The 21,304-nt window shown below is 37.3% G+C and overlaps 1 protein-coding gene across 2 annotated transcripts in view; it reads left to right on the top strand.

Moving 5' to 3' along the window:
- Positions 1-657: 657 nt before the first annotated feature.
- KCNB2 (potassium voltage-gated channel subfamily B member 2) overlaps positions 658-21,304 on the top strand; it is a 209,794-nt gene continuing 189,147 nt past the window's right edge. The window contains exon 1 of one of the 2 annotated variants that reach the window (XM_058177783.1): positions 658-784. The gene's annotated coding sequence lies outside the window, so the exon portion shown is untranslated. Of the gene's footprint in view, positions 785-19,709; positions 20,152-21,304 lie in introns of those variants that run through there. The other variant, XM_058177782.1, reaches the window with a different exon arrangement.

Raw genomic sequence — 21,304 nt, 5'->3', positions numbered from 1 at the left:
ATTCTAACCACTGTGCCACCATGGCTCTTTTGTGAGCAAAGAGAATACGGTATGTTCTGTGTATCTCTTAACTGACATCTACAGGTTTGGTGGATTTTCGCAAGTAGTCTATACTAGACCTAACCAGAAACTGATACCATAGACTGTTTTAGACATTTTTGCCTAATAGACTTGACTAATAAAGGTTGAAGACTGCCCTCCCCCTCCTTCACGCCATAAAAATACTCTTCTTTCCAAATGACATCAGAATTTCTGGCATTGAAACTAAAGATCAGAAACATCCTTAAATGCCCCCAAGAAATGGAATACCACCATTTCAGTTATTTCCTTTAAGTTAAGAGTCTGGATTTATAAAAGGTTTCCAAAATATTATTTTAGTTTAATGTTGACAAAAGCAACATATTCCCCCTTCCCTAAAAAAAAAAAGATTATTTCTAATGTATATCCTGCCCAGAGCCTCAAATTAAATGCATATTTCTGGGCAAGATTGTGTGAGTTACTGCCTGCACATTACTTTCTGCATGATGTAATTGCATATGAGCTGTTCTTTCGTGTACTTAGGATTGCAACTGAATAGCCTGATTCTATGGACTGGTTTAATTTAGCATCTAAAAAAGTGATCCCTGTCAAAGGCTTAGTCATGTTCCAGTGCCAGCACACAGAGGCCAACTTCTTTAGCAGGGCAGTACCTAAAGAGAAATCAGATTGTATGTTGATGTTTTATTCGTTCTCCTGCACAAATGATTTTCAATTTGCTACAGCTGTGTCAGATTTCTTTATGAAGGTAAGTGATTTTCTTTCTTAAAAATCAAAAAGCAGGCAGCAGGCATCATTCCTTTAGTGAGAGAGTTTCACATATAGTAATATTTTGGTGTATAAACCATTGCTTTTTTTCATGGAAATCTTAACAATTGTTACAATTTCATTGGTTTAAGATCATGTCCCATCACTTGCTTTGGTAGAGATAAAACTCTTTTCACAATTTTCTTTTTGATTTCACAGCCTCTTCTTGCCCTTTCCAAAAGTTTTGTTCTGAGGGAAAGCACATGTGTGTTATAACCAGAAAGCTATTTGCAGTGGTGACAAGTACGAAAAGAAAGAGCAGGTGTAAATATAAGTCATACAGGAAAACATACGGTATATCTTGCTGGAGCAACCATTGAAGGCAGACACATATTATTCAATACTATAACCAAATCAAAAAAATATGCAAAAACCATCTGTTTCAATAAAGGTTATCCCAAAATATTAGATACTCAATTTGGTATACAATTAGGGGTGAGGTGGCTTTATTATTTATTTATTTATTTATTATTTATGTCTACATTGTGACTACTTTATATTTATATTTATGTCTATATTTATGACCCAGTGACTCAGTAGCTAAGATGCTGAGCTTGTCGATCAAGAGGTCGGCAGTTTAGTGGTTTGAATCCCTAATAGTGTGTAATACAGGGGGAGCTCCTGTTACTTGTCCCAGCTTCTGCCAACCTAGCAGTTCAACAGCACATAAAAAATGCAAGTAGAAAAATAGGAACCACCTTTGGTGGGAAGGTAACAGCGTTCCGTGCACCTTTGGCATTTAGTCATGCCAGCCACATGACCACGGAAATGTCTTCGGACAGCGCTGGCTCTTTGGCTTTGAAATGGAGATGAGCACCACCCCCTAGAGTCGGGAACGACTAGCACATATGTGCGAGGAGAAGCTTTACCTTTACATTGTGACATTTATGGAAATTTCATCCATAAAATTTTCAATAAAAGTGGCTTGAAAGTCTATAAGATTATGGAGCTCAGGCTTTACTTAGGCAATTAGCAAGGAATTTCAAGTTTATGACTAACCCACTTTTTTTTATTTTGTCACAACAGTATATATAAGCATAAGCATGAAACAACTATACAACATATAAGTGTATATATAATGAAAAGAAACAATAGGACAGGAACGGTAGGCACTTTTGTGCACTTATGCATGCTCCTTAGAGTCCTCTTAGAAATGGGGTGAGGTCTATGGTAGACAGTTTTTGGTTAAAGCTTTTGGGAGTTTGAGAAGAGACCACAGAGTCAGGTAGTGTGTTCCAAGCGTTAACAACTCTGTTACAAAAGTCATATTTTCTGCAATCAAGATTGAAGCGGTTAACATTATGTTTGAATCTATTGTTTGTTCTTGTATTATTGCGATTGAAGCTGAAGTAGTCTTTAACAGGAAGGACATCACAATAGATGATTCTGTGTGTTAAACACAGGTCTTGTTGGAGTCAGCGGAGTTCTAAGTTTTCTAATCCCAGGATTTCAAGTCTGGTGGTATAAGGTATTTTGTTGTTTACAGAGGAGTGGAGAACTCTTCTTGTAAAATATTTCTGGACTCGTTCAATTGTATTAATGTCAGAGATGTGGTATTGGTTCCAGACAGGTGAGCTGTATTCAAGAATAGGTCTAGCAAATGTTTTGTATGCTCTGGTTAGTAGTGTAGAGCTTTTCAAAAAGAAGCTATGCAAAATTAGGTTTACAACTCTTAAGAGCCTTTTTTGCTATGTAGTTGCAGTGGGCTTTGGCACTTAGATCATTTGATATGAAAACTTCAAGGTCTTTAACAGGGTGGGGGTCATCTGTAAGGTAATGTCCATCGAGCTTGTACTTAGTGTTTGGGTTCTTTTTTCCAATATGTAAGACTGAGCATTTGCTGGTTGAGATTTGGAGTTGCCAAGTTTTAGACCAATCGGATACAAAGTCAAGTCAAACTTTTTCCAACAGAATTTAAATATTAGCTCCTTTTAGAACTCTTCCATGGAACTATCTGTGTTTTCACTCAGCACTAGGACACTAATCCAGATGCAGTTGCTATGGCAAATGAATTTTTCTTCCAAAAGTTAGCACCTATTTAATTATTTGCATTTCTTGTGTGGCAAAGTTGGTGAGAGGATGTCATAAAACATTCATAAAGTTAACCCTTTAATTTGAAGAGGAGCATTTTTGTAAAATATCTTACTATTCCCTGGCACATTCTCCACCCTCCCTTCCCTTGCATCTGATTCACTTCCTAATTGCTCAGCAGATTTACTTGAGTGTAAATCCCATTGAATTTAGTGAAGTCAGCTTTTGTTTAGACATGAATCAGATTGACTTCTCTGCTTTCAACAGGAAGAAAGGAAGGCATGGATTACCTTTGAAATATCTGATTCTCCTTTCACATCAAGTTTCCTTGGGTCTTCTTCTCGTCTTATTTTGTCATTTCCCCCCCCCAAAAGGGATAATAATAATCCATTTCAATGCAAACAAATCAGCCTTGAAATTATCTTTTCCATTTTAATGAACATGGTTTAAAATGCTGGAAGAAAACTTAGCATCTGAGTTTTAGTGATAGCAAAGGAATATTTGCAGCAAATGAATCCTTGTCTGCAGGAATTGGCAGGAAAGGATTATGGTGATGTGAGAGAATTTCTGTTTCCCAGGGCCTTATATTTCCCGTCAATATATGACTCAATTTTTGAAATAATCTGGTAGATCAATTCTTTTTATTTAAGGCTATAAAATGAATCAGATAAAATATGTAGTAAACCAAAGACTTTAGCATTTTAAATTTGTTAAGTTTCATTTTACAAACTTGTTTACTAATCCTTGTACTTCATTGGACAAAAAAGAATGGAAGAAAAACTACAGTGCTAGAGAAATAAACGGTGTGTGAATATTCTCGTTCTAATAGGACTACCCCAGAATTCAGGCTATAAAAAGAAAGCTCATTGGCATATTAACCTGTATAAAGTTTGCATGTGAACTTGCCTCTACTTTTAGTTATTTGTGGTAAAAGATTGTGAGGGTATTGAAAAGTAATAGAAGGAGAATAAACGTAAGTAATTGGGGTAGCTTATCTTGTAAATGGTAATTCAGTCCAAGTGGCAAGAAACTGAGAAAACATTTATAATCCTTCAGAGATTCCCTCTGAATGAACTCAATATAAATAAAAAGGAATCTGGTAGCACCTTTTCCGACTAAAAAGTTTTATTTAAACCAGTATTGTTCAAATTTGGCACCATGTGGGGGTATCAGTTCCCAGCATTTCCCATCCAGTGAAAAAAATTAGTTGCATTCCTGGTTGTCTTGGTGTTATTTTTTTTTTGTTTTCTTTCTCTTGTTTTTTTGTTGTTATTCTTTCTCTTAAAATAAAACTAGGTTTGTCTCATTGTTAAGCGCTTGCCAATAGCAATGTGCAGACTGCAGGGGACTGAATAATCTTCAAATTACAATTCTACTGATTCTTATTATGGAGAGAAAGAAAATATTCTTAAGGAAACTTGGGATAAGCTTTATTGTTTTGGCCAGAGGTTTGCAATTGCTTCCGAAAACTGATTGGATTTTTAATGTCTTTTTCTCTGCCTTTGGAAATGCTGGTGAACTTTACTTCATTGATCCAACGAATTACCTTGTTCTCCCAGGCAACTACTAGCAATGCTGTTTGAGAAAAATCATGGGAAAGAAAACTATGCTGAGAAAGTAACTATTACTATGTGTGGTATAAATGCTGAACCAAGATTTTACAATATTTATCAACTAACCCACTTTTATGGAATAATACCCAACACAGTAGAAAAATAACAAAACAAGGACAGTGCTAATAAGAAAGCAGTAAACAAAAATACAACAAATGGGTTATGCATGGAAGAGTCTCTGTACATCAATCAACAAGACCCAAAAACTCATTGAAAAAGCCAGTTTTTTTCTAATTCTTCCTAATTCTAAACAAGGAAAGCATCTTTCAAGCTGCCAAGAGTAACATGTTCCATACTTCAGGGGCCACCAGAGTGAAAACTTCCTGCTTTACACCCAAATACAAGAGGGCAGGCTCTCAGCAGGCTTTTTTAAACTGGCTGAAGTGGACAGGTAGAACTAATTCTGGCAAATCAGTGCTTGATTGAAAGTAATTAAATAGCATATTCTTGATTTGAAAAGACAGTACAATGTTAAAGAAAGCATAGTAATAGATATACATTACCATGTGCATAATGAGTATACAAGAAACAAACATGTTTTATAAGCAAGAAGGAAAGGGAGTAAAGACAGAGGTGTTTAAAGGCAGTAATAACGTTTCATACTATATCAGTATATCTTCTGTGATTGGGAATGTGTGATGAAATATTTGAAATGTTTATACAAATTACTAAGCGTGAATAAAAGTGAGAAATGTGAAAATGGTAGTTGGGAAGGACAAGCAAAGTGAGATTTGCTATCTTTGTTAGTTTTAGATAAATAAATAAAACTACCTAAAACTAAAAACACCAATTATTTTGTATTATTTTTATTAATGTGATATTGATGCAACAACTATTCTCAGTTATTTTGGGGATGGATTTTTTTTTTTTGGAAAAAAATGTTATTGTACCACATGTTGATGTAAATCATAAATTAAAATACCATTACTAGATTTGAATATGATGATTCTATTGGCCTACTTATAGTAATCTTAATTCTGACTAACTGCTACACAGGTAACTTCAAAGTTCCTACTATCCATTTCCTTCTATGCTTTACAGAAATTAAACAGATAGTGAGCCTGGATAGAAGACAGTAGTTAGAATAAGTGTTGGGATGATAGGTTAAATGAAGGATGAATTCTGCTACAGCAGAAATTATGGCAACTCCTACATACAGCAGTATCTTTACAATGATGAACTTAGAGCTATACATGTCATCTCTAAACTACTATTTCTTCCCTCCAAAGTCCCTCCTGTTGCCCCATCAAATTTCATTTCCTGTTTTCAGGTGGGAAAAACCTGAAATCTTAAGCCAAAGACTAAAAGAGATAATTTTGAAAAACAGGAAAATTTCTACAGAAGAAAGCCTCATCCTGATTATATGTACAATGCAGCTATCCTCATTTTCTATTATTGCCCTGCCAATTAAAGTTTCAACCACCGCTCAAAAAGAAGAGTAACCATGGTTTCTAATTCTTCAGTAGCTGCTAAACATGGTGATGTCATCATGTCATGAGTCATTCTTTCTCAAGATACTCCTAATATTTCTTTTTTCCAGCTTTGCTTCTGTCCCTTAGTTACATTGAAGGCCCATGCTTTGTCTGTGGATCTATGCTTCCAGATTTGTTTGACAGAAGCCTAGAAACTATCATTTTCTCCACTAGACTAAACATCCAATTTTTAAAAAAAATTTAAGCTGCTGCACCATTTCAAAACCAACAGAGGGAGCAGCAAAGGGATAAAAGTACCCAGCCATGCACTGAGAACTGCAGATGTTCTTTTCCAGTTCAGGAACTTTCTTAGGATACATCCAGATACATGACGTCTCCAGAAAGGACTACAAAAAGGAGTGGAATTACTTGTACGATCTGTTTATTTTGATTACCTACTGATATAACACAGGCAGTTTAGATGAATTGTTGTAGGAGTAAAAGAATTAATGGGGCTCAATTTTTTGTAAAGGGATTAGGATCATGCAACAAGATAGCTTAGGTCAGCCTTTTTCAAGCTTGGCAGCTTTAAAATATGGATATCAACTGCATGGATGGTTGCTGGGGAATTTTGGGATATGAATTCCACATATCTTAAAGTTGTCATGTTTGAAAAACATTGGTTTAGTTATTAAAGTTGGAAAAATGTTACAGTAGAATTTGTGATTCTACTAAGAGTTAGTGATCTTTACTTGTATGACTAACTACAGTTATTAATATTATTTGCAACAGTGAACCATTTGGAAACCATTTTTAAATCAACGTTTTTGCACATTCCTAGGGATTATTCTTTTTGAAAAAATTGTATTATACGTGTATAAATGTATCATTCACATATTACTGGGCTGGAAGAGGTGGGGAGAGAAAAAATTGTTATAAGAAATGTTTAATAATAACAGAATTATTAAGAGTGTTCTAGTCCAAACATCTATACCATTCCAGCAAGTGGCTTTCCAATCTCTTTTAAAAAATTTCCAATGATTGAACATCCACAGCTTCTAAAGGCAACCCGTTCCACTAATTAATTTTTGGGAAATTCCTTCTTAGTTCTAGGTTGGATCTCTCTTAGATAACTTTCTGTTCAAACTTCTTGTCTTGCCCTCAGATGGTTTGGAGAATAGGTCAACACCCCCCCTCTTTTTTTTATGACAGCCCCTCAAATATTGGAAGACTACTTAGACATACTTAGTTCCTGCAGTCGTTTATCATGTTTTAGCCTCTAGCCATCTAATCATCTTTGTTGCTCTTCTCTACACTCTTTCTAGTATCTCAATATCTTTTTTATATCACAGTGACAAAAATTGGATGCAGTATTCCAAGTGTGGTCTTACTAAATCAGTATACTTGTACTAATACTTCATGTGACCTTGATAATATTTCTCTGTTGATGTAGCCTAGGACTGCATTGGCTTTTTTTGACAGCTGCAGCATACTTCTAGCTTATACTTGAGCAGTTGTCTATTAGAACTCCTAGATTCTTCTCAGAGTTATTGCTGTTGAACCAAGTATTGCCTATTCTGTTCCTATGCATTTGGTTTTTCTTGCCTAAGTGTAAAATCTTACTTTCTCACCATTGAATTTCAATTTGTTAGATAGAGCCCAGTGTTCAAGTTTGTCAAGATTCTTCTGGCCTAAAGTGTTGAATATTCCTCCTAGGTTGGTGTGGTCTCCAAATTTGATGAGTTCTCCTTCTAGCCGGTCATCTAAATCATCTATGAAGATGTTGAAGAGTACTGGGCTTAAGTCAGAGCCTTGAAATACCCCACTACATACTTCTCTTCATGTAGTGTGGTTATATTAGTGTGGTTTCCAGCCAGTTATATATTTGTTTGTTTGTTTGTCAAACATGTACAAGATGACAAGTATAGGTATGAACATAAACATAAACAAAGGAATTAAATACAAATAAATGCAGACAGTAAGACAGGGACAGTAGGCACGCTGGTGTACTTATGCATGCCCCCTTTATGGACCTCTTAAGGGAGTGAGGTCCATGGTAAACAGTTTGAAATTGAAACTATGAGGGTTTGAGGCTGTAACAACGGAGCCGGGTAGAGCATTCCAGGCATTTACTACTCTGTTGCTGAAATTGTCAGCTTATTAGCCCGGAAGCTTCCATGCTGCCACCTTCTCATGTGTGGGAAAGTAGGAGGGGGGATTTAGTAGAGGGATTGTCTTTAGACATAATAGCATTATTCCTGTGGGTCAAGGTCAGGCCGATCCTGCATCTGGAGGAGGAGTGGTTGGAGTGCTGCCTCGAAACTGAGGAGTGAGGGGATGGTTTTGGAGGTTTTGATTTACTGAAGGAAAACCCGGACCTCTCAGATTCGGGTTTTCCTAGTTATGCCAGTTTACCTATTCTAGTAAATGGAACTTTGAAAAAATCAGAGTTGGGGGGTTTTCTGAAACGCTGACAGAAATATTTCCTGCAATCGAGTTTGAAGCGGTTTATCTTGAGTTTGTATCTATTATTTGCCCGTGTATTATTGTGGTTAAAATATGGTTATGAATCCATCTGGTGGTGATGCTGTCTATCCCACGTTTAGACTTGTTTGATTCAGAAAGGGAAACCATACAATATATTACAAAATTATATTTTTCAAAGTAATAGTTGGATGTGGTCGTGAATCTTTTGATGATGATGATGATGATGATGATGATGATGATGATGATGATGATGATTTTTAAGAGATAGTGAATCCCAAAGGAAGAAGATTATTTATATAAAAAAATCAAGAACACTTTCTTAGAAGGTGTCACTTTGAACAGAAGGGACGTTCTTGACACCAGGATTAATCAGATTACTCAAACGGATAAAATCTGGTTGTTCTGTACAACATAAGTGGAAGATAATACGTGATAGCATACAGTTTGATGGGATCTGTTTTAGAAATGTTTGGAGTTATAAAAGGGAGGGTTTGCTGGGAGTAGAAGAATGTTTACAAACTTTATGATCTGCAGAAAGTGGAAAATATGCTTTTTATTCAAATCTGCTAGTTAAAAAGGACAAAATGTTCAGATTAAAGCAGACACACTGTTCTGAGATTAGTAGTGAAAAGAAAGGGAATTATCTCCCGGAGGTACATCATGCTCAATTGAAGCAGATCATCACAGGAGCTCTGTATCAGTATTTTGATATATTAATTAATTCTCTGAGATTCAGAGAGAAGACATACTGTACAGTAACCTTCCCTCCTTCATTCCTACAATTACTGGAATAAGTTAGAGACACAAAAAGGAAAGAAGTTGTTAGTCAAGTAGTAAATGCTGTCAACCAAAATGTTTCTTCCAGAATTGGGAAAAATTTTCCCAATTGAGATTTATTTTGTTGTTGTTGTTATTTTGTTGTTGTTTTGAAATAATGAATTATGAGCCAGAACAAGTAGATTAATAACTATACCTAACAAGGACTCAAGGCCAAATTCTGATGATGTTATTGGCTGAAGGATTAGGATTTTTAGCATCTCAACTGTGCTTACAATTTATGAAGCTTGTATTAAATTGATTTTTATATATTTATTTATTTATTTAGTCGAATACATATTAAATAATATATATAAATATAAGCATGAATTGAATACATAAAATGAATACAATTAAAGGGAACATTAGGACAGGGTCGGTAGGCCCACTGGTGCTCTTATGCACACCCCTTACAGGCCTCTTAGGAGGTGAGGTGAGATGGGGTGAGGTCATCAGTAGAGAGTCTTAGGTGAAAGTTTTGGGGTTTTGGGATGAAACCACAGAGTCTGGTAGTGCATTCCAGGCATTAACAACTCTGTTACTGAAGTCATATTTTCTGCAATCGAGATTAGAGCAGTTCACTTTAAGTTTGAATCTATTGTGTGCTTGTGTATTGTTGTGGTTGAAGCTGAAGTAGTCATTTGACAGGTAGGATATTGTAGTAGATGATTTTATGAGCAATGCTCAGGTCATACCGAAGGCAGCGTAGTTCTAAATTTTCTAAACCCAGAATTTCAAGTCTGATGGCATAAAGTATTTTGTTGCGAGCAGAAGTGATAAATATAACAGAAGTGAGATGGGCAGTATGGAAATTTGATAAATAAATAAAATTAAATGCCATCCTCAAAGAGAAAGAAATATACTGATTAGGGATAATATTTTTAAAAACAGCGTGAGTGGGTTGTGTGCAAACATGTATATAAAATCCTAACATCTGAGGGAAGTCTGGTTTAAAAGTCCAAGCCTTAAAATGAATCTTTGCTACATATATAATCATTCCTACAGATTTTCTTAATATTTTCTGGTTCCTTTGATCTCTTTGAGAGATTCCAGTGTTGTCTTTTTAATCCTTTTTCTTTTCTTAATTACCTTCCTTGCTTTCCCCCCCCCTTTTTTTTTAATCCTCCCATGGTATCTAATATATCAATCTCACACTGAATATCCTGAAAAACATATAGCGTATTTTTAATTTAATCAAAAATCATTAATGTGAGCTTGCTGCCTTGATCACTTATTATTTTTTTGTAGATTTAGGGTGTTACACATGGAATATGGAATTGGACAAAACAATAACTTTCTTAAAGAGGCTGGCTTTCATTTATCCTTAGTGAAGGGTAAATGCTCAAAATAAGGAAAAGGAAGATTAAGAAGAGATATCTACAAAGAGTTTGGAGGGCAGCAGAGATAAATGTGGTTAGCAATCATAGATTGGCTATCCTACTCATCAACAAAATTCCAGCATTTTCCATTCACTAAAGAAGATGGAATACTATATTGTAGGAGTAATATGGCAACAACAAGCTGATACAAACTTTGATCTGGTTTACCCAGAACAGCAAAGCTTGTAGATGGACATTAGGGAGTTACCACTTTATATTCACCAGACAACAACTCAGCAAGGCTGTGTAAATATAACCTATGCAGTACAGGAGTTATATATAAAAACCTTTGCAATCCTGGAGCAATTTTCTTTGTGAATTGGTTCAAAAGACTACCTGCTTGGAACTGTGATAACTAAAATAAACATAGCAGAGACTGAAATTTATCTTGTTCACGAAAATATGGTAAATTAAAACAGAATGGCTGAATATATACTTTAATTTGAATCATACATATAGATATTAACTCAAATATGGGTGAAAGTATAGCCTAGATTTTTACCTCCATATAACATTTAATAGAATGTCACTTTTTCTATAGTATATAATTTATTTACAAGAATACAACTCTCCCTGCAAAGTCTATGGTTATGGTTAGGTAATATTAAGAAGGAAGACTCCTCTTGACTTTAACAACACCCAGTGGGATCTACTGAACTCATGAGAACCACAGATTGAAGATACAAGGAGTGTTTTACATAAAAGGTTTGTTGAATGCAGTTATCAGAAGGTGATAATGTAATACATTAACATTGAACAGTTTTATGAGGCCAGCTAATTGTTACTTTAAACATACAGCTAAGATCAATTTTTTTAAATAGGTAGTTGGAGTTTGATTTTTATTGGTAATCCCACCCCATTTTCCACTAGATAAGGTGACTTAACCATCTAATGAGTCTAATGTTTAAAGGAAAAAATAAGTTATATCGGGGATTCTCAGAGCATAATTCACGACCCTCCAGAGCTGTCCCATAGTAAGAGAAGCCAAAAATATTAGCCTGGGGAGTTAAGCGACTTAAAGCATACATATCACACTTAAAATCCTGAACCCCCTTATAAAATGGCTTTTGATTCTGTCTGCTTTTGAAGGGCAGCTCTTGACATGTTGTATTTAGCCCAGTTTGATTCACTCCTCCATAGAATGGAGTTGCATATTGGTGGCTGGGAAAGGAAGAAGCAAACCATTCCTGCCTGAGGATTGGGGGGTGGGGGGGTGGGAGTATAATAACAATAAAATTAGATTTCCAATTGTTGGAAGAATGGAAATACAAATAGTATTTTATGCAGGCTTGAGCAGAACTGCAAATGTTTGATTCATTATTGCCTTACACAGTGTAAGCTGCCCTGAGTCTTCGGAGAAGGGCGGGATATAAATTCAAATAAAAAAAAATTAAAAAAATTATGTGCTATACAATATATAAAATACTCCTAATCATACATGAAAACCTAGGTAGCATTACCTATGAGAGTCTAGATGCTCTGTTTAGCAAAGTCAGTGCACAATCAGCAAGAAGCTGCCCTAAGGATCCTCAACTTTTAAGTGACCTATATAGGTAAAGACCAGCCCAAAACCTGTTCAGCTGGTCTCCTATCCCATCCCCATCATCCCAGCCAATTGCACTGTATTTTCACCTGCAATTATTTTTTGTAAACTGCTTTGGGAAGATTGTGATACTGAAATTTAGGATATAAATAATTATGAATAAATATATGAGAGTATTTCCTATTCTATTTCTTCTCATATTTATTTAGGGAACAGGTTTTCCTTCCCATAATTGTGTAGATAGCTTTGCATAGATGGTTCCCTAAAAAGCATTTGTACTTCCTGCAGATGCTTAAACTCATATACAGCCCATATTATTGAAAATTAAACTTTAGTTTTATTTAAAAACTAAATTAAAATTAAAATTTAATTTTAACTGGGTTGGAATGTGAGATCTAGATTCCAGTTCCCAATCCTCCAAGGAAATTTACTCCGAAAATTTGGATCATTCTTTCTCTGTTATCCCAGTCTACCTCTCAGGGTAAAATACAGGAATGCCCATTTAAGCCACTAGCAACTTGCTCTTGAAGGAAGAGGGACATAAATCAAACAAATAATAAATAATATTATGGAGGGGAGAAGTCTAAGATGTTGAGTACAATTATTTCATTTAGCCCTTTCTTTGCATTCCTCAATTATATAGTTTAATCCTGCACATATGGGCAACTGTTGGCGAGCAATAATCAATAATCACATCAGTGTTCTTTATGTCCAGTGGCTGAAATAAAATTCATAATCGAAACAGAGATGAAAGCTAAGGACTAAGCCTTAAAGTAAGCACTAAAAGCAATCGCTCTATAATGCATTTCAGGAATCAGCAATTGACTAATGCAGCGTTTCTATCAAGCTTATTTACTTATGCATTTATGGCATTTTAATGTTATGTCACCATTACATGCCCAAATAATTATGATTGTACATGGTCTATAAACCCTGAACCATAAATATGCAGGAACCATTCCATTAAAAAACTGGAGTTCGAAAAGTGCTTATTAGAATAACTTTTAGGTACCTGTTCAAAATTCATTTCTTTCTCCAGGTCTTCCTGATACAAATGCTAGAAGAACACTTTTTTGTTTTCTTTCCTCCCATCTTTTATTTATTGATTGATTGTATTTTTACATACAACTTTTTAAATATTAAAACCATATCAAATAACATACAATATATAACATGCTTATCGTTTATAATTTGTTGTTTTCTGTTGTTTTCATATATAATTATCTTTTTACTAATGCATTGAGGTGCTTCTGCATAGAATATACATAAGTATATTAATAAGAGAATAATAAACCCTAGCAAGTTAGCCAAAAATTTTCTACTGTAGGTGTGATGGAAGAGGTCTGATGGTGTGCATATTCTACTGAAATAACCTGCCTGCTAAGGCAAAGATGCTCTTGCTCTGCTAAAGATTTGGCTCTTCCAGGAGGCCTTCAGGGACTGTCTGTTGGAGCCACTGGTACAAATCTTTGATATGTAAGATAAATGATAGTTATTTTATATATTATTATCTGAAAATCATTTATAGCCCAAATTAGGAATGAGTCAGTTGCAATAAATATTGCACCAACAGCAGTTAAGGTAATATATTCTTAATATCAATTATATCAAAACAGTCAAAAGCATATTAAAAATTAGCAAAAATCAGATATACAACCTTGTGGCTGTGATTCTCTGGTCTGATTTTCATGGCTAGCAGATTCCAGACTGTAGAGATGGAAACCATGGAAAGACCAAGCAGAGGATCTGAAGGACCCAAACCAACTCAGCTTTCTCATATAGCCCCTTTCTCATACTTAAAGATATCTAGACAAGCTGTTAATCTAATCTTCATATATTTCCATCTGTTGTCCCAAAGGTGCTTTTTCAAAAGGTAACTGGACTTTGCTTTTCCTTGAAGAAATTTTGCTTCTCATCCAAGAAGCATCTTGTATGAGAAGCAAAACATCTTCAAGGAAAAACCAAGATGATCAGTCGCCTTTTGAAAAAGCACCTTTGGGACAACCATAGACATTTTCCTCTGTTATGTACAGTGAGAAGGCTCCCATTTCCACCCCACCCCCTTGGGAGACAAATCAAAATATCCACAAATTAGCCCTTATGTTTTCATACCTTTAGTTCAACCTTTCCAGTCCCCACTTATGTTGGACTGTAACTCTATCAACCTTAGTCAATATTATTAACAATCTGTGCTGAACTCTAGTTCCCAGTTAAGTCCCCAGGACAGACATTGACCATGGTGGTGAAGGATGCTGGAACAATTATTCCATATTGGCATGGAATGACAAGGATTATAGTTCAAATGACCTAGAGGCCATCAGACTGGGGGAGATAGCTTTTGTCTGAGGTCAAAAAAGAAGCATATAAAATTGGTGTGACACATTTAAAATTTAATTACTGAGCTATAGCATAACCATTTTGCTCTTAACATCAACTTGTCTATCAACTTTGGCTCATCTCCCATAATTCTGCCTCATAATTAAGATGCAGTTCATGTTGAAAAGTCATTGAGCCTTGGCTTCTGGGCAAAACTAGCCATCCTCATTTATTGAGAAACAAATCACTAATAAGCCAGAATTACCATTCCTGATCTAGGGATGGAAAAGAAATTCATTCACCTCACATCTGAATTAGAACTTTACCTAATTTGAACTTTCTAAACTAATACACAAAGTGAAATGCTGTTATTCAGTACATTGTTTCTAAATTTTATAATATAACAGTACTTCTGTTTTTTAAATTAAAAATATACTGTACATAAATGTGTACATTAAAAAATCCAGAGAAATATTAATGTGCATGAAATTAATATATGAAAAGGATTTTAGGAATTAGGAAACTGCATAAATAACAAAATTGGGAAAATATATTCATACATTGACTCACTGGAGAAGAGCCTAATGCTGGGAAAGATTGAGGGCAAAAGAAGAAGGGTACGACAGAGAACGAGGTGGCTGGATGGAGTCACTGACACAGTAGGCGTGAGCTTAAATGGATTCCAGACAATGGTAGATGACAGGAAGGCCTGGAGGAACATTGTCCATGGGGTTGTGATGGGTCGGACACGACTTTGCGACTAACAACAACAACAATCCATACATTGATGCAGATTTTAGCTAATTATTGCAATATGTGGTTTTTCATTTAATTGAATTGATCATAATTGTTTAAATGAAGGGATTGGCAAGTTTATCAGTCAGTATTTTTCAGTTTCTTAAATTCCTGATCTAAAGTGTTGTTTTGGACCATCGTTTCTGTTTCTAGATATTCATGAAATATTTCTGCTAATATATATTTTATGAATACTTCCTAGTATGCATCTTTCACATATAATTTTAATTCATTTGTGTATTTTTCTAAAGTAGTATACTTACATGTATACACTATTTTTAGTATGGGTATACAAAATTTAATGTATATAGTTTATTGTAGAGCAAATTGCTTTACAAAAGTAATCAGTATACAGATGTGTTCTATATACAGTAATGTGTTTATTGGCTTGTAAATTAGGTGATTTCATACAAATTTTCCTTGGAGAATCTTCTGAAAGAAAAAGAAACCTAATTAATTTACAGTTCCATATTCAAAGATGCCCACATCTGAACAAATTAGCTTAGGCGATGCTTTTTATCATATTATTGGCATTTTCCTATATACTTCAAAGGATTTTTGTCTACTTACAATCTCTAATTCATGCAGAAGTCTTTGCCCTTGCAGCATATTGCCCTTTTTATCCTGTTCTGGCTAAAAAACTGAAAACTTCAGAGCCTTCTCCTAGAGCAGAACAAAGAACACAGGAATCAATTTCATTTTCTAAAAACAGCCCAAACCCTGAATGTTGTGGTTCTTCTGAAAACAGCATCTTGTCCATGATATGCCCTTCCTGGAAGGAGAGAGTATTTTCAGTGAGCTCTTCTTGATACTCGTCTTATGAGCTTCCATTAATAGAACTAAGAATAGAGAAATCCAGAAAACCACACAGATGGCCTGGTTGAAGTAATTTATCTACCACTAGCACACTGACTTTATACCTGTGACACTGTGCGAGCAAATCAGCACTGCATCTAATCTGGCCTGTGGATCAACAGCCTTCCTCAGCCTTGTGGCCTCCAGATGTATTGGATGGCTAGTGCAAACATGAACAACTGGAGAGTTTTTCTAATACATGGAGATGAGGGCATCCATTTGGTGAAGGCTAATCTAATAACAGAAAGGAGAAAAAAGCTCCTTCCTGGTTGCAGCAATATAATTGGGATGGGTAGAAAGTTCTATTAACATCATCCCTGGCAAGTAGACCAAAGCATTTGTAAGGGAACTAAAGTGTTTTTATTCATTTTTCCCTCCTCAAAAGTAGCTATAAAAATTGCCTGGGTCTCTTTGAACAATGTCTTTGTTCATTTCCAAAGTTTATTAGCTGATGTACCAGCTGAGGATTGCTATAGGCTACATTGCACTAGAAGGCTACTCACTGTTTCCCAGGGATGAAGACACCTCATATTTTAACCTCCTTTATTCTGAAAAGGCCCTAGACAGTATATGTAGCTGAATGAGAGTTGCCCATTTCTTATCCCAGAGGTTCCCAATCTTTTTCGCCCGCGGCTCCCCCGGAAATCCGACCTGCAACTGCGCATGCGCACCAGACGCGCCCGCGGCTCCCCAGAAATCCGAACTGCAACTGCGCATGCGCACCAGACGCCCCAGAAATGGCGCATCAGCGCCGGACCCAGCGGGCGCAGATATTCCGCGGCGCCCCCATGACGATAGCGCGGCTCCCTGGGGAGCCGCGGCTCACAGTTTGGGAATCACTGTCTTATCCTATATTAGTGAGGCTTTCATTCTTTAAATCTTCATAGAGGAAACAATAGTCCAGACACTGTTGAATTACAGTTTTCAGAAACCCTTAACAGTGGTGATGATTCCTAGGGAAGCTCCAACTTTTATTTCAGCCTTCTAGCCTTCCAACCTTTTCTATCTCGTATTCAACTCCATTCATTCTATTCCGCCTGAGACAAATGGCTTTGTTTTCTTCAAAGGTATCCATTTATTAAATTAGTGGGGAGAGAAATTAGCTATGAAAAGAAAATGTTTTAATGAAATAAGACATATATCATAGCTGGAGATAAAGATGGAAGTCACAGAAAATTTATTCAGTAATCCAAAACTGAAAAATATTAAGAATCATAAAACAAGATTATAATAGCCAAAATGGCAGCTTTATAATACACATTTTAAAGGAAAAAAATGGCTCAATAAAAGTAAGAAAGTAAATATGCAACTTCATTTGTTCATTCATTTGTTTGTTCATTCGTTCATTTATGCGGTCAACTTCTAAGCCAATCAACTTCAAAGATTCTGGGTGGCCTAGAAACTAAGTAACATCTACAAATAATGAAGTTATAGGAAAAAGGCAATCATTTTCCCACCCACAGACATAGTGCCTAATGCGGTTTCAAATATCAGTAAGGTGGTACAGTCATTCTGAATGCTGTTCCGGAAGGCAGGTGATAGACATGACCTTCTTTCAGGGTCCTGCTAGATTGCTTGATTGGGACTAGGAGTGAGGATCTTATAGGAAGGTTAGAAACCATAAGAGTTTCTATGGGCCCTTTAGACCCCAATGTCATATAGGGCTTAAAGATAACTAGCAAACATACATGTAGTACCACAAAAACTGACTAAATAGGGAGGGGAATAAAGTTGAAGTTGTAACACAACTAAGGGTTTTGCAGTTGCGCTAACTCCTAGTGAGAAGGGAGAAGATGGCCCAATCATTTTGAAGGTGTTTGGATGGAAATGTTCTTCCTACTTAATAGCATTTCCATAGTCATGGAAATAAATATCTTGGTGTGTGTGGACTGCATCCAGCATGTCTAGTGAATTATTCTGCAAGCACAGTAAGATTAACACCTTATTAAGAAAGAAGCCGTAGGAAAATCAATTTGGACTTATGCCTAAAATGGTACAAGTAGATCAAGTTATAAGTGATGGATTGAGTGTGCTTTCCCATACCAGCCCTGAGGACGAAACAAAGTTTTTTTTTAATCAAATTAGCTTTTTTGCACAAATTATACTATGAAGCTAAAGAAGCGAACAACAGTTTGGCGTAGTGGTTAAACCAACAGGCTAAATACTGGGAAACCATATTCTAATCCCATTTTAGGCTCAAAGTCATCTGCCTGACCTCGGGCAAGTTAACTCTAGGAAGAAGGCAATGGCAAACCACTTCTGAAAATCTTGCCAAGAAAACTGAAGGGCCTAATCCAGACAGTTGCCAGAAATCGGCACTGCCTTGAAGGCAACCCCCCCCCCCAAAAAACAACCAAATCCACACAATACAAAATGAGAATATAATTCACAGCACCTTTTTTAAATAGGCCAGAAGTTATCATTTCTCGCCATGATTTCTGAAAATTGATAGTAATGATTTCTATAAATTTGAGGAGAAAATAACTAAGCCCTAAAATACGTCTTCCATAAATTTAAATAGCAAAGAAGTCCAAGTGAATTCCCAGAAAGAATTTAAACATCACAACCCCAACATTATGTTAAATATATAGTAATATCCACTTGGCAGCATTATTTTCCCAAAGAGCCAGTTTTGTCTGGTGATTAAGGCACCAAGCAACTGTAAATTCTACTTCTGACTTAGGCATGAAAGCAGGCTGGGTGACTTCAGGCCAGTCATTCATTCTTAGCCCAACTCACCTCACACAGTGGAGGTGGGGGAGAAGGAAGGAAGGACAGGACAGCCAAGAAGATGTAATGATAATGAAAACAACTCTGCATGTATTTTAAAATAAATCACACTTTGACATTCCCTTGGCAAAAAAATGAGGAGTGACATGATGGTTTTAATTGTAGTTGTCAGCAGATAATTCTATTCTTAAGGGTAATTTTAAAGAAAATATTTACATTTTCACACATAGCAAAAAAAATAAATAATATAAGATATTTCTGGCAGCTATGTGGAAAGAAACACTGACAATATAAACTCTGCTGCACAGCAGATATAAACACACCCACTACAAGTGAAAGCAGAAACAAAGCCAGGCACTACTGGCTGAATGCATGGAGGCCTGTTGATGAGCAAATGGTGAGAGAAAGACGGCTTACACATACCCCAGCACTCCCCCCACCCCCCCAAAAAAATACTTCACACGTCTCTTCTGGTTAGCTGAATTAAAAACTTGGCAGACCCGTGGCTGCCTAGTGCAAAAACCAACCTAGCTCAACCTAAGTCAATTACACTGGGGGGTGGGAGAGAGAGACTATGAACCCTTTGTTGGTGAAAGTCCAGGAAGGCCGCGCCTAAGTGGTTCTAATGTATGTCGGACTTTTGGCCTTTACACTCGTGTCTCCCTGCGGGGAAGGCGACCAGATGGGCAAATATTGCGCGTGTGCGTCCCCTTGTAGCGCTGCGTAGAAACAGCTGCTTGCTTGGTTTACGCGGCGCATCCACTTGCTGATGCACACCCGAACGCGCGCATGGAGGGTTCGCTGGCAGTCGCCACCACCAACGGCAGCAAGCAGCAGCAGCACCCAATTCCCATTGCAAACAAAGGGAGATGACGGCGGGGCTGCTGGAGAGCTCTCTCGTCGCCTCCGTTTTGCAAGCGGCGACCGCCCGCAGCCTTTCGGCTCTGCCTTCCCCTCTCCCTCCCCGTAGCTGTCCTCCTCCATCCCGCAGGCGGTGGTAATTGGGGAGCCAGGATTCAGAGCAAGTCGAGAGGGACGTCGCCCGCGAGGGAGAAGAAGCGAGCGGGGCGAAAGATTCTTTCTTTCTTTCTCTCTCTCTCTCTCTCTCTCTCTCACACACACACACACACACATGCGCGCGCGCGCAAGGACTCGCATAACCAAAACAAACCTCGCCCGCCTTCACCTCGGCGGATTGTCAACAGATCATTTGCAAAAAGAAGCCGAGAACAGGAGTAGCAACCGGCGGGGAGGCGGCGGGGGAATTCCGGGCATCTTTTGTGCTCCCCCCCCCGCCGGTGTTTATGCTGAACGCGGTCTCGCCGAGTAAGGTAAGCGGGAAGGAAGGGGGAGAGCAGAGGATTTCTGCCTTTTGGCGGAGTCTGGAAAGAAAGAAGGCGCTGCATGAATCATCCATGCTTCTTCCTACCCGGCGAATAGTTGACGTACGGCTCCAAGTAGCAGCTAAGTGCGGAGAGATGCCTTCAGGTATGGTTTAGGAGCAGGTGCGTGTGAAGGGGGGGGTCTCTTTTCCTTCCCTCCCCCTCCTCGTTCAATGCCCAGAAAAAGTGTTTTGTTTTGTTTTGCCTTTTTTTTTTTTTTGAAGGCGGAGAGCTGGTTTGACAGACATCACCTGCCTTCCTGAATGACTGCCGCGGTAGGGTTGGGGTGATTTCCCGTGTAAGGTGGACCCCTAACAAACGGTGACATGCATAGTGAGGTGGACATGCTTCCCAAGCTGTCAAAAATGGGAAACATAAGACCTCGTGGCCACTGAGGTTGATATTAAATATAGGTACCTTTTCTTCAACGTGTCGCGGATGTTTCAAAGAGCAAGAAGGTGGGGGGGGGAGAGAATATCTCTCCTCCTTTCTTAAACCAAGGTATGTTAAAGAGGAATAATTTGCAAGTTGAAAAATGCTCGTAACACTCCTGTGTTAGCTCTATATACAAAGAGTGTTGCCATGTTGTATACTTTTTAAGGGATGTCTTCCTTTCAATATTCATGCCGTGGAGCATCTTTTTGCTTGAAATGAACTTGAAGACCAAGAGTACCACTTGCTTACCTTTGGCCATCTTTATGGCATTTCTTGGATTTATTTCATATTGAACTACCCAAACATCAATCTGAAAAATAAATAGTACATTTTACAGCTCCTTTGACATTTTAACTTGCCCCCCCCCAATCCAGCTGCTTATATCCCTACAAATAAAAAAAGAATAGAAACTCCTGCTTGCTCCTTTGCCTCTGAAGGCAGCATTAACACACTCAAGAGGCAGGACTGTCACTTTGCAAATAAACAGCGATCAGGCTCCTACCTCTAAGAGAAACAGACTTCAGTCAATAATCCTTCCCCATACAGTAATGCAGAAAAGCTGCCAGGGCCAGTTTAATAGGAAAAGAAGAGCAGCAAAGTAGGCAGGCTTCTAAAGGGAGAGACCAGCTGGAGGCTTGCGAGACCTTGGCTTGTAAAACAGAAAGAT

Source organism: Ahaetulla prasina, chromosome 3, assembly GCF_028640845.1.
Source record: "Ahaetulla prasina isolate Xishuangbanna chromosome 3, ASM2864084v1, whole genome shotgun sequence".
In the NCBI taxonomy this organism is placed as follows: domain Eukaryota; kingdom Metazoa; phylum Chordata; class Lepidosauria; order Squamata; family Colubridae; genus Ahaetulla; species Ahaetulla prasina.
Note: the sequence above shows the minus strand (reverse complement) of the source record. Positions and strands in the feature narration are given on the sequence as shown.